Source organism: Myotis brandtii, unplaced genomic scaffold (genome assembly GCF_000412655.1).
Source record: "Myotis brandtii unplaced genomic scaffold, ASM41265v1 scaffold443, whole genome shotgun sequence".
NCBI classification, from domain to species: Eukaryota; Metazoa; Chordata; class Mammalia; order Chiroptera; family Vespertilionidae; genus Myotis; species Myotis brandtii.
This window is the reverse complement of record NW_005366952.1, coordinates 105110-127740: the sequence shown is the minus strand read 5'-3', so window position 1 is coordinate 127740 and position 22631 is coordinate 105110. Positions and strand designations below refer to the sequence as shown.

General features: G+C 39.4%; 1 protein-coding gene across 1 annotated transcript in view; it reads right to left on the bottom strand.

The window, feature by feature from the left end:
- Positions 1 to 22631, bottom strand: part of NPAS3 (neuronal PAS domain protein 3) — a gene marked incomplete at its 5' end in the record, with an annotated part of 646962 nt that overhangs the window by 563847 nt on the left and 60484 nt on the right. The window lies entirely within an intron of this gene.

Here is a 22631-nt window from a genome sequence, read left to right as displayed (position 1 = left end):
GCTTGGCTAACCAGGTGCCTTCTGGACGGCTCCAGGGATGACCGCCTTCTCGGCAGAGGAAGCAGCTCAACTCCCATTTTGGAGCCAATTTTAAAGAAATCATCGCTGCTATTTTACGCTGGAGAAATAACCTATTTCCACTGCATCAGAGGGACAGTCCTTTGTTTCTTTTTCTATCTTCCTCACAGTGGGAAAGGTGGCGATTTCAGAAACCTCATTCTCAGAGCAAGTCAATCCTCTGTCTGTAGTTGAGAAGGGGATAAGGAAGTAGTGAACTTAGGAACCAACCTAATGAAAAGTCAGAACAAAGCCAAATTCAGATGAGGTGCCAAGAAAGGCCCTTGTGACCATATTCCCCCGTCATACAGCATACCACAACGATAGGGAGAGTCACTCGTTCAAGCCAATTTTCTGTGGCCCCACAAGAGACTACCTCAGTTGAATAAGCACAAGTATTTAGTAATTAAAGATGGTTTTATATAAAGCATTTGAAGGCACCAACACAGTATTTATACCACACTGCCATGATCTGCTTACTTATCTGTCTCACAGATTTTTTAAAAACAACTATGGTTGTCTCTATATCCACTAAACCTAGCAGACAGTTGTTTGAACGTCTATATGAATGAGCGAATGAATGAAAGCATTGTCCACGCATAGGTATATAACCTTCCAGAATGGATTTAATTAAACCAAAGCAATCTTACAAAGTATAAGATATAATTATGTATACTGAGGGGGCACACTGGCAAACATATTTATCTAAATAGGATCTGTAGAAGTAGTAAAGAGAGCCTTGGAGTTAGGAGGCTGGGGAGGAGCTCTAGTAAAAGCATTATTATGGCTACATGATCTTTGGAACTCAACTCAGTGATTTGGTTCAGGCATAAGCTAAAAACACAACAGGGAACAAAGGGTAATAATCCCTGCCTTTAAGTATGTCACCAGCCTGGGAAGTGAAGAAAAACTAATGAAGAGACCCAGTAAAACAGTGTAATAAATGCCATGGCAGAGTTATGGATGGGATGGGGTACAGGGTAACACCTGAACTCACAGAATACACCTAATTCAGTCTTAACTAGTGAGGAATGGGGGAAAGAGTGGGGGTACATACAAAAATCATACACCTACAGATGAGGACAGTGGGGGGGTAAGGGCAGAGGGTGGGGTGGGAACTGGGTGGAGGGGAGTTATTGGGGGGAAAAAGAGGAACAACTGTAATAATCTCAACAATAAAGATTTAATTAAAAAAATAAAAATAGCCGAAACCGGTTTGGCTCAGTGGATAGAGCATCGGCCTGCGGACTGAAGGGGCCCAGGTCCGATTCCAGTCAAGGGCATGTACCTGGGTTGCGGGCACATCCCCAGTGGGAGATGTGCAGGAGGCAGCTGATCGATGTTTCTCTCTCATCGATGTTTCTAACTCTCTGTCTCTCTCCCTTCCTCTCTGTGGAAGATCAGTGAAATATATTTTAAAAGAAAAAAAATAAAAATAAATTTTAAAAAGAGTAAAAAAATATATAAATTCTGAGTCTTTTTAAAAAGTTCAATGGATTTAGACTTTTAAACAGGAAGGGCAGCAGTTGGGGTGGAAAGCAATTGAGGTAAGAGATACCAAAAGGACAGACATCTGAAGACATGAGAGAAAGAGGCTGGCACGCAGAAGGGGAGCTCTGCAAGGAAAGGGTGTCCAGGGCCGTGGGAAAGATGAGGCTGCAGAAAAGGTCAGAATCTTGATCATGAAGGGTCTTGTCCTCTATGTCAAAGATGAGTAAGAATTTCCTCATTTCTCCTCACTTTTACTATCATGTAATATTTCATATAATATTCAGTAACAATGCCTTAAAGAGTCCTACAATAAAAAGGTTCTAGTCCCAAAGAAAAGATGTACAATATTAGTTTCCATTCCTTGCTCTTTTTACTTTTTTGAAGGCAATCCTAAGAGGCTCAGTTTAAAGATGGATGTATTCTGAGGATTGGATAGTGTGCATTATTTGATGCTAAATCCTGAACAGCTTATTCTAGTTGCTGCATAAAATTTTAAAGATTATCCTAGATCTGCCTTGAAGAGGGATATGGGCACAGTCCCTACGATGGGACAGGGACCAGGAATGAAAGAGAAGCCTGTGCAAGCGCTAGACCACCTTTGAGATGGAACAAAGGGTAATGGCTTTCCCATTTCACTCTTGGTGATTTGGGCTCCATCTGCTATTCAATGGTGGGTTATCAAATTTGGATGATCCAGATGAATCAGAATGAATAAATATTTTTTTCAATGATTAAGGGACATGCCATAATATATTTCAGTCATCTTAAATGTGCAATAAATTATTCCTTAATTCTGAAAGCAGATAATGGCCACTAATGTTCCTATTTGAATAATATCTAGAAATATTATCTCCCCATCCAAGTGTAAAGCAGTGTGGAATCATGTAGGGTGTCAACCCCTCTGACTATGGCAGCCCTAACCACCATTCATGGGTTTTTATTCCGCATACCATTTAAGCTCTACTTCTGATAATCAGAACCTTAATTTGCTCTGAGTGTCAAATGGATAGCTATATATATAGAAGTCCAATGCGCTATCCATTGCGCCATGGAGTTGGATATCTATATATATAAAAACCTAAGCGACCAAACAACCAGTCGCAATGATGCGCACTGACCACCAGGGGGCAGACGCTCAATGCAGAAGCGCTGCTCAGCTGACCAATGGGTGCCAAACTCAGAGCTCATGGCTGGCCACCACAGCCTGGAGATTGCAGTGGAGCGGCAGTGAGCCTACCAAGTGGCAGCAGGTGCAGCAGGGCCAGGATGAGCAGGAGCAGCAGGCAGGAGCTACAGGCAGCATTGAACTGCTGGTTTTGGCCCGATCCCCACAGGCTACATCGAGGGACCCCACTGGTGCATAAATCTGTGCACCGGGACTCTAGTTTTATATAAAGTGTGTTTTCATTTTCCATATGACCATGCTAGGAATGGAAACAATTGCTCCATCAGCCTTTTAACTAATCTTGGAGAAGAAATGTACATGAAAGTCACTTAGGAACTCATATTTTTCCATCCTTGGGTCTCTCCAAAGTGCATACTAGCACGGGCTCTACAGACCTGACTTTGTTAGCTACATGCCTGTGGGCAGGATACTTCACCTCTATCAGCCTTGGCTTCCTCAAAATGAGAGAGCTCACACCTACTACGGATGCATGTTGAGAAGATTAAATGACATATAGATGTGAAATATGTGGATGAGTGACAGGTACATGGGAAGTGCTCATAAATGTTACATATCGTTCCATGTGACTGTTTTTTGCTTAAGAAATCATTCCTTTATCATAATACTTAAAAGAAAAATCATTTTAAGGTAATATAGGAATAATCTGACAGTAATTTGATTTTTGTCTTAATAATAAGCTTGTATATAATACTGAGAATCAGAAGCTTCAAATCAAGGGTCTAAAGATAGTGGCTATTCATTTATTTCCATTAGTATCATAATTATAATTGACTCACATCTATAGTTTCCTGCCTATACTAGCATATACTATCCAAACCTGCCTAAGGTATTTCTGGGATTTCTTCTACATATAAATTATTCATAATTCTGGAATTCACAGAAATTATAGAATTAAAAATCTCTATAAAATTGAAAATGGTCTCTCTGAATAAAAACATCTTTTAAGTTATTCAAAATATGATTTAAAAATACTAAAGAGGAGACCATGTGAGGTATCCTGAGGACAACATAAGTACCTATGCACCTAATACATTTTTTCTTTCTACTATTTGTTGGTTGCACGTTGGTATGAGAAGAACATGTATGAGAATGGTTTTATTTTTAATATCACACTTTATTAAAATATAAAGATACTTATAAATATGCAACCAATACAGCAAAATAAAATAGATGAACAAAAATAACAACAACGAAGAAAGAAGGAAAGGAATGAAGAGTTAAGAAGAAGGTAAGAGAGGAGTGAAATAGCAAAGTGCATGCCAGGAAGGCCAGGACTCTGACCTTCGCACAGTTCACAGGATCCACACATACAGACCTACTGGTTACTCAAGAGAAACAAGTATTCCTTTACAGAACCAGAGAGAAAGGCTACCTGATATGTGACAACCACAACTTTCTTGCAGTCAGCACAATGATTAGTCTTGTTTTCTTTTTGACTATGTTTGTCTGTTGCTCCTAAATACTAAGCCTGATTCCTCAACATAATTCAACCCAAGAAATTCTCCAGCAGATCAAAATGATACAGTCTAAATGAGGCTTTCTGTTAGACTGTGGGAAATAATCTCTAGAGGAACAGATGGTGATAAGTATACATACCTTTCTAAATGTAAGAAAATGTGGTCAGATACTTTCTATACGTCTTTGAGAATTCCTAAAATATCATTTGTGTTTGTGTGTGCTTTCCTTTTTAGAAACAAAAATTGATAGCTGTAGAGAGCATTTCAGTACGTTTGAATGAAACGCAATGATGTTAAATAAAGTAGGAGGATGACCAGCCTGTATGACTCTGGTTGAGCACTGACCCATGCACCAAGAGGTCATGGTGCAATTCCTGGTCAGGGCACATGCCTGGCTTTGGGCTCTATCCCAAGTGGGGGTTTTATAGGAGGCAGCCAATCCATGTCGATGTTTCTCTCCCACCTATGTTTCTATCTCTCTCTCCCTCTTGCTTCCACTCTCTAAAATCAATTTAAAAAACATATAAAAAGGAGGATAACCCAGGTTCTCTGATTGGTAATAATCCCTGAATCATAGAAAATCCACTTTAATTCATGCACCTATAGAAAAGTGCAATACTAAACCAAACAATACTACCTGGTGTTATCAATTCACTAAGAAGAAATGAACAGAACAGTTATCTGGGGCCCTGGGTGACCTAACTCGGTGACCAATGGCATGACATTTGAGGCATCTGACTCTGTGATCACATGTAAAGTATAAATGTTGGACCTGTCATTACATTCAGTGATTATGAAACAAGCATTTGTTTGACACACAGAATTGGTAATATGCATTGTTGGTCCTTCTCTGCATAATGTGACCTACTTGGAATAGACTGTGGGACACAGTCACATGTGGACAGCCATGAGCTACCTACAAGTTCCTAAACCCCCCCTATTCTAAGGAAACCTCAAGAATGGAATGGACAGTTATTGTAAGTCAAGGAGTCAGGGTTAGGTTTCTCTATTCTTTAAATCAAAGCATCTCACTTGAAAATGGCTTTTAAAACACTAAGGGAGGGATCCTAATGGTGAGATAATACCAAGCAGAGCTGTCTGAATGTGTGCTGGTGTCATCCATTCAGATGGGATGAAATAATAGTCATGAATCTAAGTTTCCCATCCCCCAACTGCAGTGCCACCAGCCTATCCCCTTTCAGTCCTGCTCCAGGCTAGCTGTGGAGCAGACTAGTTAAAAGACAATTAGTCCAATTTCACATTCTCTAGCAGCCGAAAAATTTCATGTTATTTCAGTCACAGTGGATGGATGCCAAGTTCACTGGAAGCAGCCCTGCTGATTTATCCAGTCCATTTTAATACTTTAGAAATACTGTTGAAACATGGCTGTCCTAATTACACAGGGATCAACGCACACTGTTCCTCTCACCCAGGATTCTCCCAGAAGGGCTGCAATCAGCTGCATTCCCCTTAATTTCACCATGCAATTCCAACTAATTTCATCCTAGTACAGAGCAGTCAGACAACTCCCATGCCTCTGCGGTTTTAATCGATTAGCTGAATGTCTCTATAATGCATCACCAGCTGCCAGGCACAGAACTGGACGCTTTGCAAGCATTTCAGCTAAAAGACAGTTTAATTACTACACTAGCCTCTCAAAGGCATAGGCACAAAGCCTTGGAAGCAAATTATTAAAATATTTGGTGTCAACACACCACTTTATAACCGAGCAAACAATGACAATCCAAAAGATGGAAACAAGAAGAAAGTCAGTTTTTAAATTGTGAGTGAGCTTTTTATGGACTCTAATTTATTCAAGCAAATGGATTGGCTTCAACATCACTGTTTCCATAAGGTGCTGTGTTTCCTGGCCATTCTTTTGTGGAATAGATGGACATTTGGGCTAAGGACAGGTTTGGAACGCTATATTTCAACAGAAAAGAAAGGAGATGAATGAATCACAAGTTTGATTACCCTCCACTTGAGTTTGATTACTCACCATTGATTAAAACAATTAACTCTGGTCTCATATATTCCTCAACTGTCAAAGTTTATATAAGCAAAATTAAAGTACATACACAGTGTTAGATAAATATACATAATATTAAAACTAGACAACTTAAAATATATATTAAAGTTTATCAATTTAGTATGATATGTTTTTCCACTACTTGGGTAACAAAGAAACTAGGAAAATTGTGACTAAAAGAGAAAAATGTCCTTCAGCATGACTTAACTGTTGTTTACATGGAACTGTGCCAAAACAGGCAAACAGAAAAGAAAAATTTCTTTTTAAAAATCTATTTCAAAAGCATCTGTCACCAAAGACTAAACAGGAGGGTTAACAGATTTCTAAAGGCCAGCAAGAAACTCAAGAAAATGACCCCCCCGCCCCCCGCCAGGCCCCAGGACAAGGTGCTGAGGGCAGTCTTTGCCTCCTTTGCTATCTTTCCTTAAAAAGCTCTGTGCTTAAGTCTAGAAACAGAAAGGCAGTGACCGACTATATAAAAACAAATGATCCTCAGACAAGAAAACTATCCAGCTTCATTATCAAAAAGGAGAATAGAGATATCGAATGACTCCTTAATCAGAGGTATAAACCCAGTTACAGACCAAAATCAATAACCTGTTCTAAAAAGAATTTGGAATATAAGAAATAATAGTTTTATATTAAGCTTTGTTATGTTACTTTCACTTCTCATACATTCCTTTTGATTGAAACTGTTAACTCGGGACGCACTTAAGATGAGTTATGAAGGGCAGAGTATCTCCTGGCATAATTCACGGAAATGAGTGGCTGTCCCCCACTGAAGAAAGGGACTAGCTATGCCACTAATAATCATCTTTTATAGTTTAAAGCATTGGCAATTTCCATTTTGTATTTGGTCAAAATTTCCCTGTTTTTCCCATTATTTTTCCTTTCTTTACAACATGATATTGACCAACTAGTAAGACCAGTTGCAGTCCCTCAAAGCTTTCGAAATGTTTCCATCTACATTATATCACACAATAAGGTGCCGGGATCAGTGGAGTAGACTTCAGTGTTTCCATTCATATATAGGGAAACAGACTCAAATGGAGCAATGTCCAACACAATAAAAGGTGGGTTTGAGCCCTGGTCAGGGTGAGTAGGGAAGGCAACCGATGGGTCTCTCTCTCTCTCTCTCTCTCTCTCTCTCTCTCTCTCTCTCTCTCTCTCCCCCTCTCTCTCTCCCTCTCCCTCCTCTCTCTCTCCCTCTCTCTAATTCTTAAGACCAGATGTGATTAAAAAAAACAAAAAAAAAACCCACACCTTTCTTTCATTTTGTATTATTTATGCGTTTAAGTATCACATACCCAATCTTGCTATTGTTTTAATAAGGTAATTTTCTGAACATTACTTTTTTCTAGTTTTCTTACTAGTTGGGTGACCATATAATCTATCACCCAAAGTGAGACCCTTTTGAGAGTGAAAGAGGTTTGATGATGACTACACTGGAATAAATAGTTAAACAGGTACTGACCCCAGGCAAATGGGACATAAGGTTATGATACTTATTGCTGGTAATGTACCACCACTAATGCTACTCAGAGAGAAGCCTCTGTGCATGCTGAGGCTCTAACCCAGCACTCAAGAGCTGCAAGGTAGCAGGCTGAGCCACAGGGCATACAGGGTTAGCTACACAATGCCAAGCTACAGGGCCTTTAAGAGCACAGTTTCATTCATTCTCAGTAAAGCATATCAACTGGTGTTACTCATTTGCAATCCATCTTTGGGTCTCCAAGGCATTTCAATTTGAGTGCCTCATTCTAGTGATTAGCTCACTGACTTTACAGGTCAAAAATAGTCAAATATTGGCAACTTCATACAGTTCAACCTGACACTTGAGGCATCTCTACTACTTCATTTCCAGAGTAGGATGCATTGTATTCTGATGCTACATAATGCAAATCCCAACTACAGTGAGGCCTTGACTTACGAGTTTAACTCGTTCTGTGATGGAGCTCGTAACTCAAATTACTCGTATGTCAAATCAACAGTGAACGAGTGAGACACGTGATGCTGGGCTGATGTTGTGGCGTTCACTGTGACGTTTGCTGCGCCAACTAGCGGTGGGGTATCTGAAGCTGGCTCGTAACCCGAATTTTAGCTCACAACTCAAAGCCAAAAATCGACCGAGAGACGGCTCGTATCTTGAAAAACTCGTTAGTTGGGACACTCATAAGTCAAGGCCCCACTGTACTGCTTTTTCTGAATTTTCCTTCCACCCATTCTTTTCTTGATTGTCTATCTGCTCAGAAACATGCTAAAAAGCTGTCTGTGCCTGTGCTTCTCAAACTTCAGTGTGCATATCAATCACCTCGAGATCTTGTTAACATTAAAGAATTTGATTCACAAGGTGTGGTGTGGGCCTAAGATTCTGCATTTCTAACAAGCTCCTAGGTGATCCTAATGCAGCTGGTCCATGGGCCACACTTTGAAGAGCAGGGCTCTGTACTGCACTGTGCTGGAAGATGTAAAGTTTCAGTAACAGCCTCATCAGCTACTAGCTGATGACTCTGGGCAAGTTATTCAACTCCTTTGAACTTCAGTTTTCATATATATAAAATGACACATCTTGTTGGGCTGTTTTGAGTATTAAATGAGGTGATGTGTTTGAAATGATTAGCACAGTGCCTGGCACATCCTATACAATAAAAGGCTAATATGCAAATCGACCAAACAGCGCAGCCGCCGGTTGCTATGACATGCACTGACCACCAGGGGGCAGACACTCAATGTAGGAGCTGACCCCTGGTGGTCAGTGCACTCCCACAGGGGGAGCGCCGTTCAGCCAGAATCCGGGCTCCCGACTGGTGAGCGCAGTGGTGGTGGCAGGAGGCTCTCCTGCCTCTGCTGCAGGCAAGTGGTAAGGAGCAAGGGGTCCTGGACTGCAAGAGCCCCAGACTGAGAGAGGGATGTCTGACTGCCAGCTTAGGCCTGCTCCCCCGGCAGGTGGACATCCCCCGAGGACTCCCAGACTGTGAGGAGGGTACAGGCCAGGCTGAGGGACCCTCTTTTCCCCTAGCGCATGAATTTCATGCACCGGGCCTCTAGTTGTTAAATAAACAATATGAAATAGTCACTATTATTATTGTTGTTTAACAAACAAAAAGCAAAGAGTATCTCCACCTTTAGGAGGCATGTTTTATAAACTAATTCCTCAGGTATGGTCCTGGGACTACTAGCATCCAATATCCTAGAAAACTGTTAGAAATGCAGATTCTCAGGCCAAAACCAGACCTACAGAATCAGCAACCCTGAGTGTGGGGACCAGCAAGCTGTGTTTAATGAACTCTCTAGTTGGTTTTGATTATTGGTGACATGTGAGAAGCACTGGTCTTTTACTTAAGATTAAGCTTTTTAACTTCAAGATATTTACAGGTTTGGCTCCATTTAACTGTGATATTTGTGATTCTTTTCATCTTCAAGATGGAATCTTCATGTTCTTCCTGCTCATTTAAATTACATACACACTTGCATTAAAATTTGACATAAAGCTTCTTTATAGTTTTAAGATAAAAGCATTTACTTCAAAATGTGGTGTGATGTATTTGAGTTGAATGTTATTGAATTTAGGATGCTTTAATTTCAAATCTGTTTACTCTCCTTTTGTGGCTCATGCTTTTGCAATATGCTCAATCTTTAAGTGATTACAAAGTGAGCGAGTATCACTAATTTAGGTGAGATTTTAAAATTAAGTGAGCTAGAAGTATTACTAAAGTCGTGTTTTTCATATCTAACATAATATTAATATTTTTACTAGTATACCTTTTGTATCATCTTTCTTTTAGTCTTTCCACCCCTTATCCTTCGAGATACTTTTTCGCTTGGCTTCTAGGATTCTACAGGGTCTTGATTGTCCTACCAAATCACTGGCAGGGTCTTTTCAAAGCCCTGGGCTATATCCTCACCTTGTGTTGAGCTACAAATATATGCACACCCTTGAGCTCCCTCCCTAAAATTCTTCCTTCTCTGCCTACACTTACACCTACGTTACCTTCCGCAGCCCTCTAGCTATGAATACATATACACACTAATAACCCAAATGCTCAAACTCCCATTGAATTGCCTTGATATGACAGTTCCTTAAAGTTAACTTGTGTAAAACTGAACTCTGGATCCCCCCTGCTCCAAACCTATGTGTTACTCTAGGGACCCTCCTCCCCCTTTTTGGTAAATCACCACCATTCATCCAGTAGCTCAGGCAAAAGCTTTGGAGCCAGACCTGACTCCTTTCTTTCTCTCCAATCCACATCAACAGATTATGCGAGGCTTAACCTTAAAAATATAGGGTGTTCCCCCCAAAATGGGTACATACTTTGAATATTTATTAATTCCAATGGGTTGAATCTTAAAAGAAAGAAACATCAATTGAGCTATCAGCTAAGTGTGCATACTTTTTTGGAATGCCCTGTGTATCCTGAAGCTGATTACTTCTCACCTCCTCCACCTCACCTTAGAGCAGGCCACCCTTCTCTCTCACCTGGACCTCTGCAGGAAATGGTCTCCAGAACTAGTCTCTAGCCTTTGACCTTGGCCCTACCTAGCATAGTTTCTACACCGGACCGTTTGAAATGATAATGATGTTTACTTTGAATTTATATTAGTTCACACAAACACTCCATCCATGCTTTTGTTCCGGCCCTCCGGTCCAGTTTAAGAACCCATTGTGGCCCTCGAGTCAAAAAGTTTGCCCACCCCTGGTCTAGCCTTTGACCTTGGCCCTACCTAGCATAGTTTCTACACAGCAATTCGATTAATACACTTTATAACTCAGATCATGCCGATTCCCATCTCAAACTCTCCAGTGGCCTCCTTCCCTTTTCGATAAAATTCAAAGCCTATGTCTGGCTCTGGCTACAGCTCCAACTCTGTCTCCCACCGGCCACCCCTTTCTTATATGGCTCCAGCCTTGCTTAGATCCCATCAATCTCACTCCCATGGGAGTTCTGCATGCTGTTGCCTGTGTCTGTCTCTTCCCAGGGATCTAAATAACTTGCTCCCTTACTTCACTGAGGTTCTTGCTTAAATGTTACCTCTCAGAGAAACATGAAATACTTGGCACACTATCTAAAATAACATCCTGTATTATTATCTGCCCCCTGGACACTGCTTGATTTGTCTCTGGGGGTCCTGATTATTTATGTGTGTATTTGTCTACTTTTGAAATGTAAGCCTGGTGGGGACCTAGTTGTGTTATGTCCACTTCTATAATCTAAGGACCTGGCACATAGTGGGCCTTCCAACGGCATGTGATGAGTGAATGAGCAAACATGGGCCTCTTATATTCTACCAACCGTTCTTTCAGAAAACCAGAATTCCACCTTAGAGGAAGTAAACAAAACTTTCTGTGAAAAGAGCACTTAGATGTTTACAGACATTCTGCTATCGTATTATCATTTATCTTATGGCATGAGAAAATAACCATCATAATTTCTGTTCATAATAATTTGAAAAGTGCCTTCTATAAGCCAAGTACTTTATGTTCATTATCTCTGATCCTCACAATAATCCTGTGAAATTAATTACCATTATTATGTTCATTTTACAGATGGAAGAACTACATAAAGCTCAGAAAAATAAGTAACTTGTCTAGGATCTCAGAGGTAATGGTGAGTTTGGGATTAATCTTAGAATCAACATTTTTTTGGCCTGGAAATCCATGAGTTTTCCAATAAACCATATTACTTCCTTAAAATTAGAGCAGTATTCTAGGGAATAATATTATTATTCACAGCTGGGTGATTGGAGGATTGGAATAAATGTTTGGTTTGATATTTTCTTCTGACATGGCAAAAGGTCACCAGTTCAGGTAAGGTCTGTAGGACACAGTTCATAAATCCGGCAGGTAGCTATGGTAACTGAAGAAAAACTAATTCCTTCTAATTGTTGTGATAACTGCATGCACTTCCACCCTCACTATTCTGTGTTCCCTTGGTGAGTATGTTTAACACATTTTTCGAGTCATAGGAACAGTATGTTCATAGCTCTTTATCAAATTCCTCAGGGCAAATTAATCCTACTTGGGTATAGAAAGATGAACATACACTAATCTTAAAGTCTAGTGCTGATACAGGCATCCATTCACATCTGCACGCCGCAGCTTCTGCCGGCACACACATCTCAGAAGGGGAAGTCTGAAACCCCACGTATGAACACACAATAATCCACAGGGGACACCAAGGCAGGCACCTCTGGTGTTGTCACATGACACTAAGTACTAGAAAAATGAGAGTAACTTTATGGTGTGCTTTCACACTGAAAAGTTATAGAATATCTAAATATTCACATGTACTTTTGTGGTTTTTGGTTCCTTAGAAATTAGAATTGTGAAATTATATTTTAAAAGAATTTGGCCTTTAGCAAAACAGGGCCAGTTGCTCAAGTAATCAAATTGTACTACATATCGTGAATACATCCTTAAATTCCTCTATCAAAGGCAAACAGAAGAGAAAAAAATGGAAACAACTGGGAATACTGTCAATCCAATTGAGTCAGAACACTGTGTGTAGACAGGTCCTTTAAACATAAATTCCATCCTGGATACATCTATTACAGATTTAACTTCACAAGGAAGCTAAATTACTTATTTCATTATCAACCTACCCTGATTTAAATCTATGCATGTGAAAATCTCTGTTACTAATTTTAATTGCACTATTCTCTCTCTCCAGGATGCTGTTAAATTGGTTTGGTGAAATAGTAGTGAATCACATCAAAGTGGTGGGCTACATTTTATAATATATCTAAATAACTATCCCATTTTCCCAGCATGTTGCTATGCCTTTTAAGTATTAATATTATGACTCCGGTTTAGAAGAATGCAGCCTTTTTCTTTAAAATAAATTTTCTTGCTCTTTTAGTACTGTTAAAATTGGGCTGGATTTTAAGTGGCTAACGAGTAATAAAAGAGCAATATCTGCTGCAGGGAACCACAAAAAACATGCTGGCGGGCTCATAAAATACGTTCATGCAAGTCACTCGCAGATACATCATTCTGCTACAGTAATGGTTTTTCCAAACTAAGTGGGCTCCCTTTTGTAGCTACACTTTATTATCTGGATTCTTATTTTCACTCTTACCCCTGGATCTTTAGAGGGAAGCATTTTCTCTCACATGCACATTTGTAAATTCCAAGAAGCGGTGAGGATCGAAAGAAAAGCAGCCCACTCATGAGCCACATCTGAAAACTCGCGCAAGCGCTGTCAGGGCTGTGCTTCTGTGACTTAAATTTGGTGCAGCGTTTCCGTTTCTTCAGCTAATGAAAAGGAGCCTTGAACTTTTCTTACATAAAAATTCAGCCCTTTGTTAAAAAGTTGCTGGACTCCTGGCATGTACATCCTAATAGGGATGCACTCTGTTCACATGGAAGATACCCGGTGTTTGAAGTACGGAGCCTAAATTACAGACCTGCCTGAACTCAGGAGGCAGCTGATCGATGTTTCTCTCTCATAGATGTTTCTGACTCTCTATCCCTCTCCCTTCCTCTCTGTAAAAAATCAATAAAATATATTTTTAAAAAATCAGCCCTTTGTTAAAAAGTTGCTAGATTCCTGGCATGTCCATCCTAATAGGGACACACTCTGTTCACATGGAAGATACCCGGTGTTTGAAGTACGGAGCCTAAATTCCAGACCTGCCTGAACTCTAATCCGGATGCCTGGCTGCCTGGGAGAGTATGGCAATTCCCCAAATCTGTAGGGACTTTCATTTGAACAACTTGAAGGATTGTGAGTTTCATAAAGCTCACTCTAGGAATAGCATAGGCAATGTTTCCAGGCACAACTAAAGGAAAGGCTAGTTTTAAAGCTAGAGTGATAATGCAAATGAGGAGGGGTGGGCCTGTACTGACAGACTCTATGGAAATAGAGGGTAGGTGGTAAACTATCCAATAATTAGAACCAGCTAGATATGGGTGGCTTGGGAGAAGGGGAGACTAGGATGGCATCGACTTGTAAGACAGCACCACTGACGAACAGGAGGTGTAGGTTGGGGAAAGAGCATGCTCACATGCATATTTACCTCAATGAATCCAGAGAGATACAGAGTAAGAGCTTAGAAATATAGGTCTAGCATTTAGGTGAGAAATCAGCATAGTCAAGTAAATTTTAGAGTCTGGTGAAAGTTATTTCTTGAGCTCATCATTCATTCAGCAACCACCGAGTGAGACTCACTGTGTGTCTTGCGCTTGCTGCAGTGCTGGGCTACAGCAAAACAAGAGTTCCTGCTCTGAGGAATAATGATGCATTTATCAGAGAGAAAGCAAAAACTACCATTTTTATGAGTTTATTCTACACATCAGCACTGTGCAAAAGAATTTTTGTAATCACTTAATTTTTTTTAAGTTACTTAATTCTACAGGTGGTTGTTCGTGATGGAATAAGTATCATAGCTTCCAATTTACAGATAAGAAAATGGAGCCTCTACAACTGTAAATAACTTTCTCCAAGTCCTGGAGCTGGGTTCCATTTCAAACCTAGGTGCTTTAAGTTGTAAAGCACTTAGCTCCTACAATATGCAGAATGAGGACAGAGGAGCCATAAGGAAGAGCGTGGGAAAGACTGCAATGCTTGGGAGACCAGCAGAGGATGAGGCCAGGGCCAGGGTAGGGAACATTAGGAGACTTAAATGGAAAGAGCATGAAGCCAGAAACCAGTGGAAGAAAGAGGCAGAGGAAGTTTAGGGAGGAGGAAGCTGGGGCAGTACAGGGTGAAATGGTCCTAGAGGGGTCAGGCCACACACCGTGCAGAGTCAGCTTTTCGGAAGTCAACAGCATGAACAAAGAGACAGAGCCCAGCACCGGAGCACTGATGGCTGGGTCAGGCCACACACCGTGCAGAGTCAGCTTTTCGGAGAGACAGAGCCCAGCACCGGAGCACTGATGGCAGATTGGAGAGTGGCAACAGTAATAGAAAGAACATAACTAATTTAATTGGAGAGCAATTGGGAAGTGAAGTAGAAATGTCGGCCCTTGGTAACAGGAGAAATTCGAGTCAAGATGATAGTTTAACTGGAATTATCCTGCTTTGTAAAGGTGTAGAGAAATTTCACTGTTCTTTTTATACAATTTTCAGTTACCGCTACCTTTTGTAAGAGCTTTTTCTTTTCCTCCCCCAAAGTAATTGCGTTGTATAAAGACTGCTCACTTATAATGTCTTATCTACCAGAACTGCACCGATGCTTTGTTTGAGGAAACAAAGTAAACACTTGTAAAAATTAAGTATAGTTCACTTTCATTTCTTATCTGGCCTTTCTACAAGATACTTAAGATTATGACTCTGGTTCAAAAACTAACTCTAGCCAAACCAAGTAGTTGAGGTCATGAATATCCCACTGCCATAATTACAGATGTTATAATCAAAAGTTGGTGCTGTCGGTGCAAACCATGCAAAGCTTCTGAGTCTAAGAACTGCTAAACATTATCAGATTAAAAACGATGTGTCTGATTCAAACCATGATTTGCCTAAAATGCCGAGTAAAATAAGATTGAAAACTAAGATTTCTGGCAGGAGTAAGCAGATCACAAGTGCTGCATGAGGAGGCTGGCCCCGCGCCTGGAATTTGATGAGCACTTGAGGCATCACCTTGATCTTCATCAGAGTATTCATTGTTGTTGAAAATTGACACTCACTTCATTTATCCATGTTTTGGGAAAATTGAAAAAACAGAACAACATCATAGTAATAATGATCAGCTTGATGTGTGTGTGTGTGTGTGTGTGTGTGTGTGTGTGTGTTTACCTTTTGTTTGAAAAATCATCAAGTTTCATTAAATAACATCATAGTAATAATGATCAGCTTGATGTGTGTGTGTTTGTGTGTGTGTTTACCTTTTGTTTGAAAAATCAAGTTTCATTAAATCGCACATCTATTATTTTAGGTTAAATTATTAAGAAATATTACTTAATTTAATTTTATAAATACTTTGTCCAAAATATTGTCCCCTATAATGGATATATTAGCTACAGTTCACGCCAGAACAGTGAAAGGAGAGATAGGAAAGTGCTAATTTAATTGTGATAATATTGCTCTGGTAAATGCGGACCCAGATGGCAAAGCCAGCAAACAATGGCAGAATTTTTTAAATGGGATATTTTTCAACAGATATTTGTACTCTAAAGCTCTACATTTGTAGCCCTGGTGGGAAGGTTATCCTTTCCTGGGCGTGTTATCTGCAAGGCTGGCAGAAAACTCCCCGGGTGTGTTTCCAGGGATCTCCATGCCCCGCCGCCACATCCTCCAGGAAGTGCTCGCCTGCCTCTCAAGCTGGCTGCCCTGAGCTGAGTGCAGAGAGGACAATGTCTGTCACATGGCAGCCTGTCAAATGATACCCCAGGGCTGTAACATGTGCTTGATAGGCTAAGGCCACAAAGTTAGTATTTAAACAACAAAAATGCAAAGCTTTTATAAGTTATAATCCTCTGGGGGGAAAACAATAATCTACCTACCATATCAATGTCAGTTCCTCCTATTCTGGTGAATGATTATAAAAGTCTACTTATTAAGCTTCTAAAATACCAGAGCACATTTTTGAAGTAGGTAATTCCAATCCATCCCATTTAATAATCTCCCAATCAATATCTATCTCTCTCTCTCTCTCTCTCTCTCTCTCTCTCTCTCTCACACACACACACACACACACACACACTCCTTTTATTTTAACTCTTGAGTACCTTATTCATACTATGTTGTTAGTGACTGAAAAGTCCATCTTCACCAGATAAAATTACTCTTTTTCTTGTCTGTTCTCTCAGATCATTTTGCGCAAGTGTTTTGTGGTAGACAGCTTTGGCATGCCTCCCCACCACCCTTTATTGGAGGAATCATTCATTCTCCAGCTGCTATGAGTGTTATTGCCACTTATTTAGCTCTGTAACCTTTTCCATCCACTGGGAGTCAAGTCTGAAAATGGCTGGGAGGTCACACTCAGTGGTGGGAGGAGAGGGAGAAGGTAGATGGACAAGCCAATGACTAACTTTTCTGGGGTACAAAAGATAAACCCCTTTGTTCAACTCCATGGAGATTTCTTATTTCAGAGCCCCTCCCACCCAGACAGACTGAGACTGTCCTTCCCCTGTCCTGTTCTGGCTTCCCTCACTCCCACATAGATTTCCCGAGAGCACCCTTTCTCTGTATCACTTGCACAAGAATCCCATCTCTACCTCTGCTTCCAGAGAACCAGATTTAAGATACCTCTGCTAAAGCCCTTGCCACTTTGTAACTTGTATAGTTCTATAGCTATTGCTGTATGAATAATAATTTCACTATATTCTCCATCTATTGGGGTATTTTTAATAGGTATAATGACAAGATAAAGACATGAAAACATGAATAAAGCTTTTTGGCATTGAAGGTGATTCCCTTATACATCAGAGGCCATTATTAAGTCATGGTCATGGGCTGGCACCTGCTTTGCCTTAATCCATTCCAAACACCCTGAATACTTTTCACATTTCCCCAGAATTTCCCTAAATAATTATCTGAGTCAAGAACTTAAAACTGCTAGATGATATAGGTTAACAATTTTTAACTCTTCAAAATCAAGTCATCTATTTGCATTTCTCTGTATCCAAATGTCTATGTTTAGTGTTCCTTCAAAAGAGAGGATTTTAACAAAGTCATTTTGAGTGTGGGTTCAAGACCCCGGCTGGAATTTGGTGGACTAAACTGAAGCAAATCTGTAAACCATAGAAAAGAGGTCATGTTTTAAAGTAAAAAAAAGTATAGGGTGAAAGAGAAACACAGAAATCCACAAGAAAATATCAAAGACAAGGCCAATTATGCAGCAATGAAGAGGACGTGAGCTTCAGGCAAACACAAGAACAGAGGCTTCTCCCACATTAAAGACTTGTTAATTTTACATACGTATGTCTTACCATATTATTACTTTTGGATTGTTATTGTTAATCATTACCTGAGGATATCTGCTCCATTGAATTTTAGAGAGAGAGGGAGGGAGGGAAGAAGGGAGAGGGAGAAAGGAAAGAGGGGAAGAGAGAAAGAAAGAGAAAGAGGAAAACATCAATGTGAGAGAAACACATCAATTGGTTGCCTCCAGCAAGCCCCCCCTGCTGGGGCCGGGGTTCGAACCTGAAACCCAAGTACATGTCCTTGACTGAGATTAAAACCCATACCCCTCTGGGGCATGGGCTAATGCTTAACCATTGAGCTATGCTGGCAATGGCACCATATTATTACTTTTATTTACAAAATATATTTTTAAATCTGGAAATGAGTGAAATGGTTTAACCTTCTCAACAGATTTTGGGGTTTTTGGTGAATTTATTTTTTATTTTTTATTTCAGAGAGAGGAAGGGAGAGGGACAGAGGAATAGAAACATCAATGATGAGAGAAAGAATCATTGATTGGCTGCCTCCTACATGTCCCCTAGTGGGGATCAAGCCCACAACCTGGGCATGTGCCCTGACTGGGAATCGAACCATGACCCCCTGGTTGACACTCAACCACTGAGTTACACTGGCTGGGCTTTACAAAATATTGTACATGTCATACACTTATGAAGGAAGGAGTCTGACCTAAGGAAGAAATCATGCAGATCTGTGTCTATTAAGAGAGATGCAAAGTTCTTCAACAAAATATTAGCAAGCCCTATTCAACAACCATTAAAAAGATATACACCATTATCAAGTGGGTTTTACCCTGGAGATGCAAGGATGGTTCAACATCCATAAATTAATCATTGCGATATATTCTACATTAACAAAATGAGGGATACAAATCATATGATCATCTAAAAAGAAGCAGAAAAAGAATCTGAAAAAATTCAACATCCTTTCATGATAAAAACATCACAACACACTGGGTATAGAAAAATGTACTTTAATTTAATAAAGACCATGTGACAAGTCCACAGATAACATTATGCTATGCATAGAAAACCCTAAAGACTCCACCAAGAAACTATAAGAACTATACAAATTCAGTAAATTCTGAGGATACTAAATAAATATTTAAAAAATTAGTAGTGTTTCTTACACTAACAATAAACATCAGAAAAGGAAGGTAATGATCTCAATTACAATAATATAAAAAATACTTAGAAATAAATTTAACCAAGGAGGTAAAAGATCTACTAGTATACATTAAAAACTGTAAAACAGTAATGAAAGGATGTGAGGAAAATACAAATAAATAGAAAGATATTCCATGCTCATGGATTGGAAGAATTAATATTGTTAAAAAATGCCTACACTTATGCAAAGAAGTCTACAGATTCAATGTAATCACTATCAAAATTCCAGTGGCATTTTTCACAGAAATAGCACAAACAATCCTTAAATTCTATGGACCCTCAAAGGAGCACAAATAGCCAAAGCAATGATAAGAAAGAAGGACAAAGCTGGAGGCATCATACTTCTCAAACTCTATTACACAGCTATAGTAATAAAAACAATATGATATTAACATAAAAAGAGAAACATAAATTGATGGAATAAAATCTAGAGACCAGAAGTAAACCCATACCTATATGGTCACTTATATGTAACAAAGTTCCCAAGATTATACAATGAGAAAATTGGACAAGCACATTATAAACGTAAAAACAAAACAACACCAACAAAAAAACACCTCAAAAATAAACTCAAAATGGCTTAACAATGTGAACATTGAATCTTGAAAACATGAAACTCCTAGAAGAAAATATAATGGGTAAGCTCCTTGATATTGGTCAATGGTGATATGTGTTGTTGTTGTTTTTTAATTTGATGCCAAAAGCAAAAATAAACAAGTGAGACTCATCAAACTAAAAAGCTTCTTCAGAGCAATGATTAATATTAATAAAAGGAAAAGTCAACCTATAACTTGGGAGAAGATATTTGTGAATCACACATCACAAAATATACAAGGAACTCATGTAACTCAATAGCCAAAAAACCACCCAATTGTAAAATGTTCAAAGGACCTAAATAGACATTTTTGCCAAGAAAGCCTAAACAACAGGCCAACAGGTAAATGAAAAGGTGCTCAACATCACCAATCAGCAGAGGGATGTAAATCCAAACAGAAATGAGATATCACATCACACTTGTTAGGATATCTATTATCAAAAAGATAAGAGGGCCTGGCCTGTATGGCTCAATTGGTTGAATGTCATCTCATGCACCAAGAAGTCGCTGGTTCAGTTCCTGGTCAGGGCACATGCCCAGGTTGCAGGCTCAGTCCCCAGTAGGGGCATGCAGGAGGAAGCCTACTGATATATCTCTCTCATCAAAGTTTCTATATCCCACTCCCTCTCCCTTCCTCTCTCTCTAAAATAAATAAAAACATATTTTTTTATAAAAGGTAAGAGATAACAAATGCTGATGAGGAAATAGAAAAAAGAGAACTCTTGTATTCTGTTGGTAAGAAGGTAAACTGTCAAATGTCAAACAGTATGGAGGTTCCTTGAGAAGTTAAGAATAGAATTGGGCGCAGGCCGGGCTGAGGGACCCCCCCCCCGAGTGCACAAATTTTTGTGCACCGGGCCTCTAGTTTAAATATAAAAAGAGAATTAACAATTTTTTCCACCTTAAATTACTTTGATATTTTTTATTTAGTGAGACAAACTCCAGAAGAATATGTCAATAAATTCTATTTTACCTTCCTGAAGAAGAATGTTGGCTTATAAAGGCATATAAAAAAGCTTAATTTCATGGTTGAGATTTCATAAGCATTTGTAGCATCTACAAAATCCTTCAACTCATACCAACTCAGCTCCTTCCCTGTTCTTAATACTCTTTTCTACATTTTGATGACAGAAAGGACAGCAGTTGTCTACAGACCTCTCATAAGTCAAGACCTTTAAATGCTGGTGACACTGTAGCCCATTAAAGTTCAAAAATATTCTATCTATCTATATATATTCGCTTATATTCTCATTTGTACATTTATGTAGTAAAATTCGCACCATAAAATATATAGAAAGTACAATGGGCTGGAAGCACTATCTTCTAGTATTCTTAATACCCCAAGAATAGCCTGACCTTGGTATGCTCAGATTCCCCAAAGTCTTAAAATTATACAATGTAAACTGTGGCATTTATTTTATTCCATATGCTTTAAAATGCAACCATTGATTTTTTTAAAGCCTTTGGGCAATATACAATAGCAGATTTCATAAACTACAGGGTAAAAATTACAAAGCCATAATAACAAATGTCAAGCTGGCAATTACCCATCCCAAACAATTCTTTGTCTTCCCAAGTCAGATATTATAAATGTCCTCAATAGCCAAAAAACCACCCAATTGTAAAATGTTCAAAGGACCTAAATAGACATTTTTGCCAAGAAAGCCTAAACAACAGGCCAACAGGTAAATGAAAAGGTGCTCAACATCACCAATCAGCAGAGGGATGTAAATCCAAACAGAAATGAGATATCACATCACACTTGTTAGGATATCTATTATCAAAAAGATAAGAGGGCCTGGCCTGTATGGCTCAATTGGTTGAATGTCATCTCATGCACCAAGAAGTCGCTGGTTCAGTTCCTGGTCAGGGCACATGCCCAGGTTGCAGGCTCAGTCCCCAGTAGGGGCATGCAGGAGGAAGCCTACTGATATATCTCTCTCATCAAAGTTTCTATATCCCACTCCCTCTCCCTTCCTCTCTCTCTAAAATAAATAAAAACATATTTTTTTATAAAAGGTAAGAGATAACAAATGCTGATGAGGAAATAGAAAAAAGAGAACTCTTGTATTCTGTTGGTAAGAAGGTAAACTGTCAAATGTCAAACAGTATGGAGGTTCCTTGAGAAGTTAAGAATAGAATTAATATGGGATTTGGCAATCCCATTTCTTGGAATACATACAAAGGAAATGAAACCATTATCTCAAAGAGATATCTGTACTATCATGTTCATTATAATCACATAAACCAATGTATGGAAACAACCTAAGTATCCATCAATGAATGAAAGAATAAAGAAAATGTGATACAGGCACACAGTAGGAGGTAATATGTAACTTGAGTGAACAAGTAAATAACAAATTCTTTACAGCTATGAAAAAAAGTGGATTAAGACTGACTGACTAGAGTATATAAGCACAGAGAGTGACCAAGAATTGTAAAATACAAGTTTGCTCCCTTCATCGCAATGTGCCCAACACTGGGCTCTGTTTTTTGTGGAATTAAAATGAATTATACGTGCAGATTCTGGCCTCAAAAAACTTGCAATCCTATTTGAGGTGATTATAATTTAGCCAGTAGGAAATAATTATCCTATCTAATAATAGACAAACATGGTAATTGACTGTACCTTTGCTATGCTCCCCATTGGCTAATCAGCACAATATGCAAATTAACTGCTAATAAAGATGGCGGCTAATTTGCATACTGCAGGCAGGGCGGGTCAGCGCCATCCCACCTGCCCCGCCGCCATCCAGGCCTGCTATCTGCGACCTGGGGCGGCGGGCGTC